A 15,425-nucleotide genomic window follows, 5' to 3' on the forward strand; every position below is an offset into this window, starting at 1 on the left:
AGTGGAACCCCTAAATAGGTCCCTTGTGAAACAATACAGTTTGAATTCCCAATTAAGTAAGATGTTGATGGTTTCAAGTGACATTTAGTGCATTATACTTGGGCCAGATATATGAAATACATTAATGGAAATCTGAAATAGACTGGTAATAATAGATAAAACTAAAAGGATGCGATGGATAAGTAAGATTTTACAGCGTAGCTGCATGTACTCACTTACCTGGAAATGTGACAATAATATTTTTATTCATAATGCATTCTAAAAAGCAATATTCTTGATGTTTGATCATGTTAGTGACCATTTTAAGTTACTTAATGCCCATTTGTGGATGATTCCCCTTAGTCTGGCTGATATTACCTAGCATCGGTCACTCACCTAATGATGTCACAGGTCACAGAGCACACATTGCCTTCACTGCCAGCAAAAATACTGCTGGAGCTTTAAGGGGAAACATACAATATTCACTGCTTGGTCCAATAAAAAAAAATCTAGGAGCATGTTGCTCAAGGTTCAGAATGCAATAGCAATTAAAGGGTTTGCACCATCACATCGATGCCTTGCAAACAGCATCTTCCAGGCTCGGTCTCCTATGGTCAACACTACAGAGGATTAATCAATGGCACTCCCTTCAGTGATCACAGCCTATTCTTAAAATCAATTGTGAGCTGCATACTGTGATTTCTGGCCCCTTGATCAGTTTGTACCTTTCACTGGCTTGGGGGCCACACAGCATGGAAGTAATCAGGTCAGATCATCGTACGGCAGCTGAGTGTTCTGACTCACTAGACACAGAGTCCTAGAAATTGGACTACTTTTATATTTTTATACTCATTTCAATGCCATTTCTGCCCTCCCTCACGATCTTTTTCGCATCGTGGCTGCTGTGACTTGATTTTACAATGCTCTGCGTACAACTATGATAGGACTGGGTGGAACCCATTTTAGGAGAGGAAAGTGAGTGCCCACCACCACGGCACTGCTCTTCATGGAGTTTTGCCTGACTTTCTAATTATTCAGGGGATCTAAGTGGGTTTTAGTTCTCTGTGAAATACTTGTTTAGAACACCTATAAAGCATGTAATCCATTCTCTAGGTCACATTGTGATAGTTCGATCATTCAGTGGATGTAATTTTCCAACAATTACAATGCACTGAAAGATTGTGGTCAACTCTCAACCAAGTTTCCTACGTGCAATCTGAAAGGCAAACTAAAGTTTAAAGTGAAGCATTTTCTGCTTTTTCTTCATAAGTTGGGTTCATATCTGTTCTTTCTTTCTGGAATGTAAGATTTCTTTCTTCTATTAATTACGATGACTAAATGAAAAGAGCTTACCTACCACCATGTGATTTTTGTTTCCCCAAATGATTCATGTTCAGCACCCTGGTTAGAACCTAATTGTCACTCAGTGGGACATTTAATTAATTTGTGAGAAATAATGAAATGGTTCTCTTTATATGGTTGAGCACAGCTCATCTTTATTTTGCATTCTTTTGTGTATACCATAGCTGTTAATGGTTTGGCCTTTCGGTCGCTCTTTTATTTCATTTATGTTTAGCTTTTCTTGAACAAGTTAGCTTTACACATTTTTCTTTTTGTTGGGTGATTCTTGAATGAAGACCTTTCCTTGCTGCTTTTGTCCATGGGTCGTCAAACAAGAGATTATGGTCATTATCAGGAGTTGGGAGAGTGATCTGAAGGGCACCAGGTCAGCTGCACTTGGGTGAACGAAGTGGACATGCAGCCTGACTAATTGAATTGTAGACAACAGGTGACATGCAGAAGAAAATACCTGAATGAATATCTCTATGCTGCCAAAAAGACAACCATCAGACTCTCTTCTGATCATTTCTTTTACTTTTTGAGGTTTCTTTAGTGAGTGCTTATTCCAAATGATTAATGCTCATTTACCTAATATGGCAGCACTTGCTACTCCCATCTCCTTATAGAAGAAGTCTGCCTGGAACAGGAGGCAGTAAGGCAATGAATGTTAAGCCAATGCTTAACATTGTGTGCAAGGGACATTTAAATTACAGGTGAGGAAGCAGTTCTCAGGGTGATGGAAGCTACGATCAAACCAAAAAAAATGATCTCATTCCTGCTCTTTATTTTTAATTAATTATTCCTTTATTTGGACCAATGTTTATGCAGCACACTTCATTTCTTATTTTAAAGCTGTATTACTGCACATAATTTAAAGTGGATTTAGGGCTGCACGGTTAGCGTAGCTGTTAGTGCAACGCTATTACAGCACTAACGACCCAGGTACAAATCCGGTACTGTTTATAAGAAATTTATACACTCTCCCATGTACGTGTGGCTTTCTCCAGGTTCTCCGGTTTTCTCTCACCCTCCAAAAATGAACAGAGTTTGTAGGTTGATTGGTGTATTGGGACGGCATAAACTCATGGGCTGGAAAGTCCTGTTAATGTACTGTATCTTTACAGTTAAGAAAAAAATAAGTTGTTCTGCTCCTTCTAATACACAAGGAGAGGTCTTAACTGCCTGCATAATCTTGGCTGAGGACATGAGCGCACTCACTTTCTGCGGCTGTTAGTGATTAGATTTGCATTGCCAGGGATTTGAGTTGCAAGTTGCATGAACCTAACTTTTGCAGTTATTTTTTTTCTTGTTATGTGAGGAGGAAAATGTACAGCTGGAATTGTAACAGACGGAATCTGTTGTCAGAAATGTCAGTTTGAAGCCTCTTTCTGCTGTTATTAACAAGGATTCTGACATCACTAAATCAAGCAAACACTTATTTAATAGCTCAATGTCAGTATTACATGAGTCACTCAAAGAATGGGTAATTTAATCTGTATAGTTTGGGACCTCATCCAGCAGAGCAAACAGTACTGTGTCTGAGCCGCTGGGCACTGTATAGAAGATCCCCTCTTAATGGCCTCTGTGATGGAGCATCATTTGTCTCATGTTAAACGTAATTTCACCAATGCAATCTACAATGGGCTTGAATATCAATCTATGGCAGTTTGCGGTTGAATCAGTGGAACAGGAGTTAGACTGAAACAACCATTTGTAGAGCTTAAACACACTCAGAGTTTTACAGGTATTTATATTTATTCAGACACATGGCACAGCAAGAGAGGTGTCAACAGTCAATGAAAATGGTATTCTGGGAAAAACCTCCCAATCCTCCCCGTTGAATGCAGATACATCAACATGAAACAATGAAGAGAGTGAGCGAGCCACTTCCATCCTCGTCTTGAAAACTGGCAACCCATATTTTTGCTACTGGTCAAACATTCAGAGAAAATGACATTGAGATGGAACATGACCATTTTAATCACAGGTAGGCCTAACAAATATTTCACTGAATATATTCTGAAAGCTCTATCAGTGTGAGGCAGTGAATGAGAGATAGTGAGGAACAGATGGTAAGTTTTATTTAACATCATGGTTAACCATGTATGGGAAATTATTTGGTCATGTAGATTGTACTGGGTGTCTGCAGTAAGCTTAGCAGAGTGAAGGTGGCTTTGAAAGAGTGGGAGATCAAAGACTTCAGAGCAAGGGAGAGCGGAGAATGGATGCTAGGCCCAAGAATAGCTCAGGAGGTTGCGGAGGTTTGGTATTACATCGGAAAATTTGGCAAACTTCTACAGATGTGCAGAGGAAAGTCTGCTGACTGGCTGCATCATGACCTGGTGTGGGAGCACCAATAGCACTGAGTGGAAATCTCTGCAAAAGGTAGTGGACACAGACCAGTATTGCACATCATAGGCAAAACTCTCCCCACTGCTGAGAAAATATCCATGGAACACTGCCAATGGAGAGCAGCAGCAATCATCAAGGATCCACATCTTGCTGTCCCATCAGGAAAAAAAGTATTGGTGCCACAAGACTCATACTGCCAGATTCAGGAACAGCTGCTCTCCCTCCACCATCAGACTCCTCAACAACAAACTCAATCAGGGACTCATTTAAGGGCTCTTACTTTGCACAATATTTATTACTGAACATTTTTTTCTTCTGTATTGCACAGTCAGTTTATTTACATATATTTTGTCTGTTTACATTTCTCTTATTTGTATAGTCTTCTTGAGTACATTGTTTACACTACTGATAAATTGTAATTCTACCTGACTCACAGGAAAAAGAATCTCAGTGTTGTATGTGATGACATGTATGTACTCTGACAATAAATCTGAATTTTAATATTTGACTTTATAGAGCAGGACTACACGGGTTAAAAGAATTGGGAAACCCTGGCCTGGCTGTAATTTGCTCTTGGTTGTTCATTTCAAAGTGTGAATTACTGGAAACTACATTGATAATTGATGGGTATTTTTCCCACCATATTTAATCCCTAAGAATCTTCTGATTAGCCAGAGATTTAAATCAGAGTATAGCAAAGGAGTGAAAACAATTCAAACCAGTAAAAACAATTTAATCTAATTTATCCAACTAATTAAATCAACCAGAGATGGTCAGGTAGCTGATCAAGGAACTTCAAATCAGGTTCGATGAGCTGGACTCTGATCTTCATATGCCATGACATTTCAGGGAGGAGAGGGTTTACCTGGCCTCTGTGTTCCAGGATGTAGTCTCACCCCTTAGATTGATTTCCTTAATTTTAATCAGGATTCCAAGGCGTGATTGCAAGAGAACCATTTGGGTAAGCATTACATGTCGTTATAATTTTATAGGGTGCTAGGGAGGCTGCATCAGATGTATTGTGCCCAGTTTTGGTCACGCTATTTAATAGCATTGGAATCAGCCCAGAAAAAGATTCACGAAGAAAATTCAAGGGATTAGAGAGTTGTTCTCTCACAAGTGCAAGAGATTGGATCTGTATCATCTGGATCAATGGTGATCTTTATGAAATCTTATTAGGTTCTAAGGCACACATGTCAAACTCAGGCCCGCGGGCCAAATTTGGCCCGTGATATAATTATATTTGGCCCGCAAGATCATATCAAATATGTATTAGAGCTGGCCCGCTGGCTGCCGCGCCAGTATAGCGCATACACAGCTAATACTACAAATCCCAGAATGCTTTGCAAATGCATTGGCACCGGCCCGTCAGCCCGTTAATCGCCCCCACCTCCTCTCTTTACTTTCATTGGCATCTGCGACCTGTCGCCCAACTCACACGTAATAAACTCCTTACGAAAAATGGCCAAACGAAAGACAGAAAACAGGACCTTTCAAGACAGGTGGGAGGCAAACTCTGACCCCAGAGTTTGATGAACTTGCATCTAAGAAGAGATGCCAAGTATCTGGTTTAGACCCAGGTGCATCAGAGTAAATCACAGTGTAGCAAGCTAACCTTGGATTAATATTTTCTTTGGTTCACTTTGGACTGTTCATAGTCGAAAGATTGGATTTTCATTAAAGCAAGTTATTTTTTTGACTTGTTGGCTTGTGAAAAAAAAAAATTTAAAAGGAGCTTAAAGGCTCCTTTTTATTATTTATTATTATATATTATTCAATATTATTTATTGAATATTTTATTTCTCATTTGTTAATGCTTCTTCTGGAAAGAATTTAACCTAAACTATTATTAAACATTTATTTCAATAAGAAAAAGTTTAACATTACAGATGTTGAAAGAAGAGAAAACATGCAGATGTTGTTGAAAATTTTCAATAAATATTTAGTTTGGCCCACGACTTAGTCCAAGTTTTTAATTTTGGCCCTCTGTGAATTTGAGTTTGACACCCCTGTTCTAAGGGGATTTGAGAGAGTAGATATTGGGATTTTTCAATAGTGGGAGACTCTTGAACGCAGGGCATGATTACAAAACAATGGGGCAGCCATTTAAAACTGAGTTGTGCGGGAATTTCTATCTTGCAGTGAGTGGCGAATCTCTGGAATACTCTATCTCAGAAGGTCATGCAGGCAAGATCATTGAACGTGTTTGAAGGCAAACTTTTTCTGAAAGATCAGGGAATTCTTTGTGAAGCTGACCTAGAAGAGGAATCAAAGCCAGGGCAGATCAGTCCTGGTGTTGCTGAATAGCAGGAAAGGTTGGGGGGAAGCAGGTTGCCTACTAATTCCTTCTTGCGTTCTCGCATTTGATCAGCACCGGACATTTAGTACTCAAACTTCTCTTATGCTTGTTGGAATGATTGCTCCCTCTGTTCTATTGTTAGTTTGCTCTGCAATGTAGAATAGGTTAAGTGGAGATGATCTATGAGTAATGTCCTGTGTTCCCAAATGTTCGAAGATCAAAGTCTCAGCTTTAGCCATGTTTAAGGTTTATCCTACTATAACTCTGGTGGCTGCCTTACTGTAATTCTAGTGATTGTAAACCATCTTTTTTTTAAAATAATTTTTTTATTTTAAACCATCTTGATGTCAAGAAACTGAAACTCTGGAATATATTTGTGATGCTGTAAAAACAACCTGGGAATTTGATGACCCTGTGATAAGGAAGGTAGGTCCCAATAATTAGTGTATGATGAATGGATCATTGGAGCTGCCATTAAGCATGCACATACTTCTACAATGTTCACAATAACCACCCACTGACCTGCTAAGATTCTCCGGCAGGATTGTGCATTTCAACTGCAAGCCCATTTATTCAATAATGGGGACCTAGCCACAGAGCAGTAAATAATGTCCTGAATTCCTGACTATTTTCCACAATATATAATGTTCTTGTCCCTGGTCATTTCCCATGTAAAATATGATAAATTTGCAAAAATGTATTAAACTCTTGAATAATTTTTTGAAGATATGCCACTTGCATACCTGGAAAGCAGATATACCATTGATAGTAACTGACATCTGACACGAAGAAGGGTGTTGCAGCATGCAAAGTTCAAGTCTGAATTCTTTCATGAATCACTGTTGACACCAGCAGGCTTCTTCAGAGAGGAGCAGATAGGTATCAGCAGACTTGCCTGGTATCTCTTTTCTGCTCCTTCTCCAGAACCCCAAAAAAATCACCAGAACTAAGTGCACACAATTAAATTCAATGGTTAAGATTCTGTGGTTAAAAACAATGGCAAATGCTGGAGGTATTTACTAATTCCACGGTTTTTTACATTTGTAGTCTAATGTTAATTATCCTCTCATGAAATGACTTACCCTGAAAAAATATTTCTTGCTAAGTATTCCCACTGTAAAACCACCTGAAAATTTTAACACCTAGTTACCTGAGACATACATAAGCTTTTTCATGGTGTTCTGAGCTGTAAATGCTACTCAGTAAATTATCTGATCTGGCTCAGAAAAGTCAGTTTACCATGTATCTCAACATATGTAAAAAAAATTCACCCTAAATCCAGGGGTCGTCTTATATGCCAAGTAGAAAATCCGAACCTTAACAGCGAAGTCTCAGCGCTCCCCCATACCAAGTAGAAAATCCGAACCTTAACAGCGAAGTCCCAGCGCTCCCCCATACCAAGTAGAAAATCCGAACCTTAACAGCGAAGTCCCAGCGCTCCCCCATACCAAGTTCAAAATTCAAACCAGAACAGGGATCTCAGTGCTTTCCTGAATCAAATATAAAATATGAAATATAGTAGCTAAGTCTCAGCACTCCCCTGCACCCAAGTGTAAAATCTCCACCCTAACAGCGAAATCTCAGGACTCCCCCATGGGGTCTATCCATCCAGTCCGACTACTGTTGGCTATGAACAGACTTTAAGTAGCCTTTTAAAGGAGTTGACGGTGGTTTATTTCAAAATAGGCTAATAGAATTTAATCCTTTACTGCGTGATTTGCTTTTAAAATATTGAGAATTAATATATTAAATGTGCCTAGTAGCATCACTCCAGTGGTCAGTGGCAGACATGGGGCAGTCTTATATAGCGACGATAGCTCAAAATCTACATTTTAGTTGGGGATTCAGGGGGTTGTCTTATATGCCAGCTTATACGGTATGTACATGCATTGCAATTTCATGATATGAAGATTAGAAAATATAAAAATTGTCTTCTGCTCAATGCTCTAAACATGTGAAATGCTAATATTTTCCCTTAGAACTTTGTTTCTGAAATTTGGTTTCTTTGAACGGAATGGAACCATATTTCAGAAATGTAAATTCGAGCATGTGCAACAGAATGCATTTCTTTCCCAAGGGATGGCAACATTAGAAAATGTTTTGAAAGGTTGTTGATTATAGTTCAGATTTTAATTTGGCTATAAAGATATGTTCCACTCTTTAGCATTTGTTCATAAAATGTTGATTAACATTTTAACCCCGTTTGGTTGTGGCTTGCCAATTAGTCTGATGACAGCACTGCTACTAGAAGTTTGTGGTTTCTACTGACAGTGCCTGGATTCAGAAAAGGGGAAATTCTGGATCTGGAGATCATTTGATCTCTTTGGGGAACTTTATCCATAAGCAGGATAACAATTGTCATCAAATTCTGGGTTATTGCATTTGGTAATTTGACCAGAAAAAGAATCCTGCTTTGTTGTCAGGTGGAACTGATTCAGAAAAGACCTGCAGAGGTTGAAGTCATTACAGGCTTTGCTTATGTTTTAGTTACTCTAAATGTCCTGGGGAATTCGTGAGATAAAATCATGTTTTTTTCCCAGTATCTCAACAAAAATAACCACAAGTTGAGGCGTGTCTTGACGCTAATAAGCTGGCTGACAACTCTACTGACATCAACAATCTTAGAAGGAAGTACAAAGTAGCTGAGTGCAAGGTAAAAATGTAACAATGATTTCAACTGAAAAGATGTATGAAATAGGATTCAAGTTCGCCACTATCCATGTTTTAGTGCAGATGAACAGCATCTTTAGTAATAGACCGACATTTGGGGAACAGTGCTCCATTTCTGGGCTGTAAACTAATTAAGCCTCACTTCATATGATCGGACGCCTTGCCTTTTAGATAGTGTTGTAGACGGAATGAGAGTTATTTGAACATGTACAGATTTATCACACAGTGATCGCCAGGGTATGAAGGAAGCCTTATTTCTGATTATATAGAGGATTGACACTTGATTTACATAAATGCAGCAGGTATTACGATTTTATCACCTATAAGACAACTTATTTTTATGAATATTAAGACTTAAAATGTGAGCTTTCTTTCCAATATGACAACATATAAGACACATACATTGAACGACACAGTTAGCGTAGCAGTTAGCACAATGCCTTTACAGCGCCAGCGAATGGGACAGGCATCCGAATTCCCTGCTGTCTGTAAGGAGTTTGTACGTTCTCCCTGTGTCTGTGTGGAGTTTCCCTGGGGACTCTGGTTTCCTCTCACCGTTCAAAATGTACAGGGCTTATAGGTCAATTGGGTGTAATTAGGCGGCACGGGATCGTGGGCCAAAAGGGCCCGTTACCGTGCTGTATGTCTAAATTTAAATTTACATTGGATGTGAAGAGAGGGAAATAATTTTACTTTCAAAGTTAAGGCTCAAAGAAGCATGTAAAAGACTGAATTTCTGTCACATGCATTCAGTCATAAGAACTCTACCCTATAGTACCCATTGGAATATGGAAGCATTGGTTTTTGTCCCAGAATTCCATCAGTTTAGAATAATCATGCTCTCTGTCTTGATCAAGGCAGGGCCTGTTGCTGATCCAACCTGCATATACTATCTTTCAGCATATTTCATGGCAGTAATAATTAGGAAATTCAGAAATCAGGAATATTACATTTTTTTAATCTAAATAAAATACTGGGTATTTCTGTCCCCAGCTAATATGTTTTGTCGACTGCTCTATCTTTCATCTAGGGATGCACCTATTAAAAGACAATACATGTTCATCTGAAAATTATAACAAGGTTGTTAATTTCTAAAGTGTAATAGAATATAAATTGCTTGATCAGCCATATGGAACTAAACATAATTAAGACCAGTAAGGTTAATTTGTTTCATAATTGCATAATATAAGTAAATGAAAATTGCTTCTTTACCAAATTGCTTTCCATTAAAAACCACAGAGATAAAAGTAATATACAGTGAAAACACATGAAGCATATAGACATTAAAGACCAACAGTAATATAATTTGCTCTATCTGCCTTAACCAATTTTTAATAGATTGTCACTTAGTAATATAAAATGGTTCACATCCTTAATGGTTTGTCAACAGTACTTTAATGTGTAAGTCCAATTTACTGAATATTTTTATAAACTCACTGAATTAATATCTCATTTAGATATTTTAGAAGATTTCTAATCTGGGTCTTTGTATTTTTTTAGTAAACATAAAGCAAATGGAATTAGATCAGGTGGTGTGCTGTAGCATAAGCTAATTACCTACCCTAGGGAAAGAGCTCTCTCTTCAACCATTTAGGGTGAGATCCATTTGAAATCCTGGAGTGGGACGACTTCACAAAACCCTGGGGAGTCTCCCACGACATGCCAAGCAGAACCATCGCAAATTAGGATGGCCATAGTATATTTGTCAGTTATGCAGACATTTTAGTGTTTTTTTAAAAACTGTAGCAGTTTATTATATGTGGTTTTTAGAAAGCTAGTCATGTAGTGACTAACCATGAAAAGGACAACAAGGCAATAGTCAAACTGGTCTATGACAAGCTAATTATAGAGGCTCTACTGTAAAGCCTTTTACAAGGGTCACCTGGTGCAAATAATTAAAATGCATTATAAATCCTCTTTCCTGATGCAATTAAATTATAAAGCTAAAAAAGTAATTATCTATTTAACTAATAGCTTTGTTGGTCAGCAGCATTTAACTAAGGAAGAGGCAATGAACCTTTTACATATTTGAGTTCAGAGAAACCTGATGTGAGAATGAAAAATAAAAGTTCTCCAGCATTTATTCATGCGGAAAATAAATGATAAAAGATAAAATTGATAATGCCAAAAATTCACAATACTGGACTTTTTAAGTCACAACTAAATGGACATTGTTTACTTTGTTATTACTTTCTTTTGTACATAAAAGCTCTTGAAATGTTAAAATTAAATCTTATTGATCTCTGCTCACTGTTCAAATTTCTTTGCACAGTTTCCAAAATATAATTAATATTTCACTCCAAGATAAGATTGAGATTTAAACAATAAATAATTTTATATACTCATTATAGAAATTAATATTTTATAAAAAATATTCTTTATCTATTTGTGCCTCACCCTTTGCAAGAAATATGGGAAACATCCTTCAACATCACTTCATGAGTTCAGGATGGTGGTTACATTAAAAAAAAGAAATCAGATCGGGGGAACATTTTAAAAAAATCACTGCCCTTCCAAGAATTTGACTGAGAACTGCAAAGTCATTCTGACTCAAGCAAGTGGGTAATTCCACAGAGAGCAGAAATGTCTGAAGCACATTAAGACTAGTTCCTTATCGAAATATGGTGAAAATTGCCTCTTTTCATTTTAGAGTGCACACTCTAAGATATTTAGAGTGATATTTGGAGATATTTTGAACATTTAAAATCTGATACATGCAATGAGTATATTATTACTACAATGCCATTAACATTGGTTCTTTATGGCCATCGGGCAGTAGGGGGCAGTTTAAACACAGAATAAAACTTTTAAGCTCCACTGCAAGAATGTTTACCTGTAAAACCTCTTCAGTAATTTTTTTGAAAAATTCTATAAGGATTGAATATTTAAAAATATTTAAAAGGAAATTTTAACCAACTATTGCAACATGCAAGTCAAATGAAAACTCAATTCTGCTTAAGTAATAATGCAATCATTAAAATGTAATTTTATTATAGTAAATAGGATTCTCATTTTACAATTTGAATGTGTTCTAAATATATGATCTACTATGCTTTTGTATTTAAAATGCTAAGATATTCTCGCTGCTTGACGGTGATGGTAGTGAGCAGTGTTTCATTTCACTCTGAATTGAAATGATAGGATGATGATTTACCCCAACAATAGTTCCTGACTTTGATTTGATCATCTAGGGAATGCAGCAAGTAAAAACTCCTTAGGGAAGGAGAGAAAATAATCATTTGAGTCACTTCAGGTTGCTCTCAAACTGCTTATAGAGTTGTGTATCCAGAGACTAGGAAGCTGATCATTTTTGTCGTCTTGCCCAGGGAATGGTGACTGATGCCCCAGACAAAACAGATGAAGAAAATAATCTTCAGTTCAAAATTAGAAAAATATATTTGACCATTATATTTACCTTGACGTGATGTGGGTGAAATCAATGAACAGTGAACTGAAAAATGACCAATAATGAATCTACTGGCATCAATAAAAAAAATCAGGTGTGTGTGGCAGGTTGACAATTTTCACTTTGCCATTTTGCAGAAGCCTATTTTGGTGAAGAACAGAGAGAAAATTATTTGTATGTCCATATAATCCCTGATGCAAATTGTAACCATGTTTTATTTTAATTATCTTTAGTAAATGCAGTTATAGTACAATAAAATCATACTCCATATAAACATGAAAAAAACCCAGATATGTTTTATTGAGCAAAATATTTCTCTAGATTTTTCAACACTTTATTTACATTAGATCTTCTCTATGAACTGCATTCATAAAGCAAAATGTGGCTTAGATTAAAACAATGTTTTTTTTATGTTTATTTGCAACTCGGTCATTATTTGCTTTAAAGAAATTATGCTGAAAGATTACAACAAATTTGATAAGGGAGAAGATAAGTTGTCACATATTTTTGACTGAGAACAATGTCCAATGTTGAACATTTTAAGGAGGGAATTAAATTTAAACGATAACTGCATCCAGTACTCATTTTTATTTGGTATAACTCAGTAAGCGCAGAGTGACAATAACATTTCATAGTGCCCTGAATAAAAATCACAATTGTTTAATTTCTAGTGCAAAAAGCTATTGAAGTCCACAGAGGTTAATTAGCCTCTTCTGTTTCATATAAATTGGAGTAGGTCACTAGAAAAGTCATCAGCAAATTTCTGGCAGAATTTTACAACTGTGTTTAATCTCATTACCATTCCTTACCATTAAAATCAATTTAAATCTCATTGTTTACAATAAATAAAAATTATTAAGAATTTACTGATAGTGGGACTATATATCTAGTAAAGTTATTCTGGCAAAACACATTTTCAAGGTTACTGTGTGTTTTCTTTTTGTTTTTGTTTATTTTTTTCGATCTGTTTTATGTCAGGTTGGGGCAGTCTAAATCTTGCTGAGCTGCAGGGCTGCAGAGCTATGGGAGTTGCAAGTTTTATAAGATGAATCTATGGCAGTGTAGTTATTATTTATCACTGACACTCATTTAATGGCAGAATATTTTTTTTAAGTGTAAAATGCTGGCCAGTGGTGCTTTATTTAAATGCTCTTGGCGTAAGTGAAACAACTCTTTCTTTCTAAGACTTCCAAATGCATCTAATGTTCCTCTATTTGAATATATAATCTTCATTTTTTTTAAAAAATTACCAGTCTATGGATAAGTGTTTAGTGAATATAACATCTTTAGTTTTTTAATTACTTAACACTTTTTTATTTACTTAACACTTTTTACATTTTATTTTATTATTCTCCTCTGTTGAATCTTACATGTTCTACGAAGCTGAGAGGGTACATTGATGACTTGTTGCCAGTTCTGCCCATAGATTGTGGATGTTCATCAGGACATGTGCAAACAAAAATTAAGGTGACTGACTTGTATTCATGTTTTCCCAGATATCATGGAAAATAGTAGTGATAAAAAGTGTTGAAAATTGAATTAATTAATTTCCATTCGATTACTTTTCTTGATTAGGTCAATAGGAAAATAACAGAGAAAAATAAATCTAAGATTATTCAGCCCATTCAAAAATCACCTACCAGTAATCTGGTCCCGCCCAGCGTGTATTCATTGGTGATTTGAACAAGATATTTTGGGGTTTAAAATTGTTTTCTTACATTTAAAAGATCCTCCACCTGATCTTCAAGAACCATTTATGTTCTCTGTATATCGATACATGTCACTGATTTCTGAAATTGAAATTTCTTTAATCCCGTTTCATTATCCAATTTAAATGAAGTTTTTAGACTTTTCCAAATTTGCACATTTATATAACTCATGATTTTCAGCTATGATATATTTTATATTTGTCAGGGTAATTTAATGTTAGTTAATCACTTACATATTTCAATCTGGTTCCAAATTTTAACTGCATTTTTTTCCTGATATATAGTAATTCCCTGGAGGCAAAAGAATAGTTTCATATAATACAACAAAATGACAGACTTCATAAATTACCAGTTTGTTTTGAATTTAGTATCTTGTCAGTATTATTGCCAGAAATTAGCTTCAGAAATCAGAAACATGCACAATACACAATTATATAACTAGCTGCATCTTTAGAAATAATTTTCTGAAATAGTATATACATTCCACGTGTTCATAACATCAAAAACATCCCAGTCCAAAATTCTGTACCAGCTTACCTGGAATAAAGGATTCTGCAACAGTTTCATTGAGAAAGGCCCCATGCCCACGTACGCCTTTTAAACACAACGGAGAGCTGATGAGAGCTCTTTATTGAAATAAAAAAGCAGGATAAACTTTATCCTGACTTGTGACATTTCTTTAAGGGAGGTTGAAACCTCTGTCATGAAATGTCACAAGTCCAAGTGCTGAGGGACCACTTGCGATGTAAAAATAACTGATCTCTTCTTGTTTTCCTGCATATGGCTGAAATGCAGCTCAACATATTCAAAAGCTTTAAAAAAAACCCAATCACCACCTTCAAAAGAACACTGTTAGATATAGGCAATGAAATAGAAAAAAATATTTTTCAATTAAGTTTCTTGGGCCAAAAGTATTGCCAGTATTTTTATTATTATTATTAGCTTGGGTCGCTGATAGGTCGAACAGGAGTTTGTGTGGCTGCAAAGGCTGCAGGAGTACTGGAGATGAATTCATGGACAGTCAGTGAATCTGAAGGGACTCTCATTTGCTTCTTGGACTCTAATGGGTGGCAGGAGACATTAATGGTGGCTCTTTATCTGCCTTATGGCAGGCAGACGGCAATTTTGTTGAATATTACATGTTCTATACTATTACATGAAAATGAAGGAATCTTGAATTTATTATTATGAAAGTTAATGGGCTTTCAGTTTACTAGTTTAATTCAGTTTTAGGTAGCAATGACACCAACTCCTTGACGCTGTCTCTTCAGGCCCAACTGTTTGCATGACGTCATCATGCAGGACTTCACTGTCCCCATTACAAGTCTCTGCATCAGTAACCCTCAACCAGGACTTCCCCCATCCCCTCACAAAAGCAATGGAACTAATTAAAGTGCATGGTCACTATACCAATTGCTTATTTGACTCGGGGGTCAACTGACAGTTTTATCCGCCCAGACCTGGCCCACCGTTGCGGACTGGCTATTCTCCCCACTGCATTGAGAATTTTATTGGCTACCAGATCACACTCGACTGGTGTATAGGGGTATTGTGTGGCGACCCTCAAAGTCCAGGGTATCACATTCACAGACTTCAAACTATTAGTCCTTTCCCCAATTGATCGCCCCTGCACTGCTGGGTCTGGATTTTCAATGCCAGTTTCAAACCG

The 15,425-nt window shown here is 36.7% G+C and overlaps 1 protein-coding gene across 2 annotated transcripts in view; it reads left to right on the forward strand.

Annotated features, from left to right (window-relative positions):
* The window catches only part of grb14 (growth factor receptor-bound protein 14), a 157,606-nt gene that overhangs the window by 122,320 nt on the left and 19,861 nt on the right, over positions 1-15,425 (forward strand). The window contains exons 15-17 of one of the 2 annotated variants that reach the window (XR_011356743.1): positions 8,512-8,624; positions 11,968-12,141; positions 13,431-13,514. The gene's annotated coding sequence lies outside the window, so the exon portion shown is untranslated. Of the gene's footprint in view, positions 1-8,511; positions 8,625-11,967; positions 13,124-13,430; positions 13,515-15,425 lie in introns of those variants that run through there. The other variant, XR_011356744.1, reaches the window with a different exon arrangement.

This window comes from Narcine bancroftii, chromosome 4 (genome assembly GCF_036971445.1).
Source record: "Narcine bancroftii isolate sNarBan1 chromosome 4, sNarBan1.hap1, whole genome shotgun sequence".
NCBI lineage: Eukaryota > Metazoa > Chordata > Chondrichthyes > Torpediniformes > Narcinidae > Narcine > Narcine bancroftii.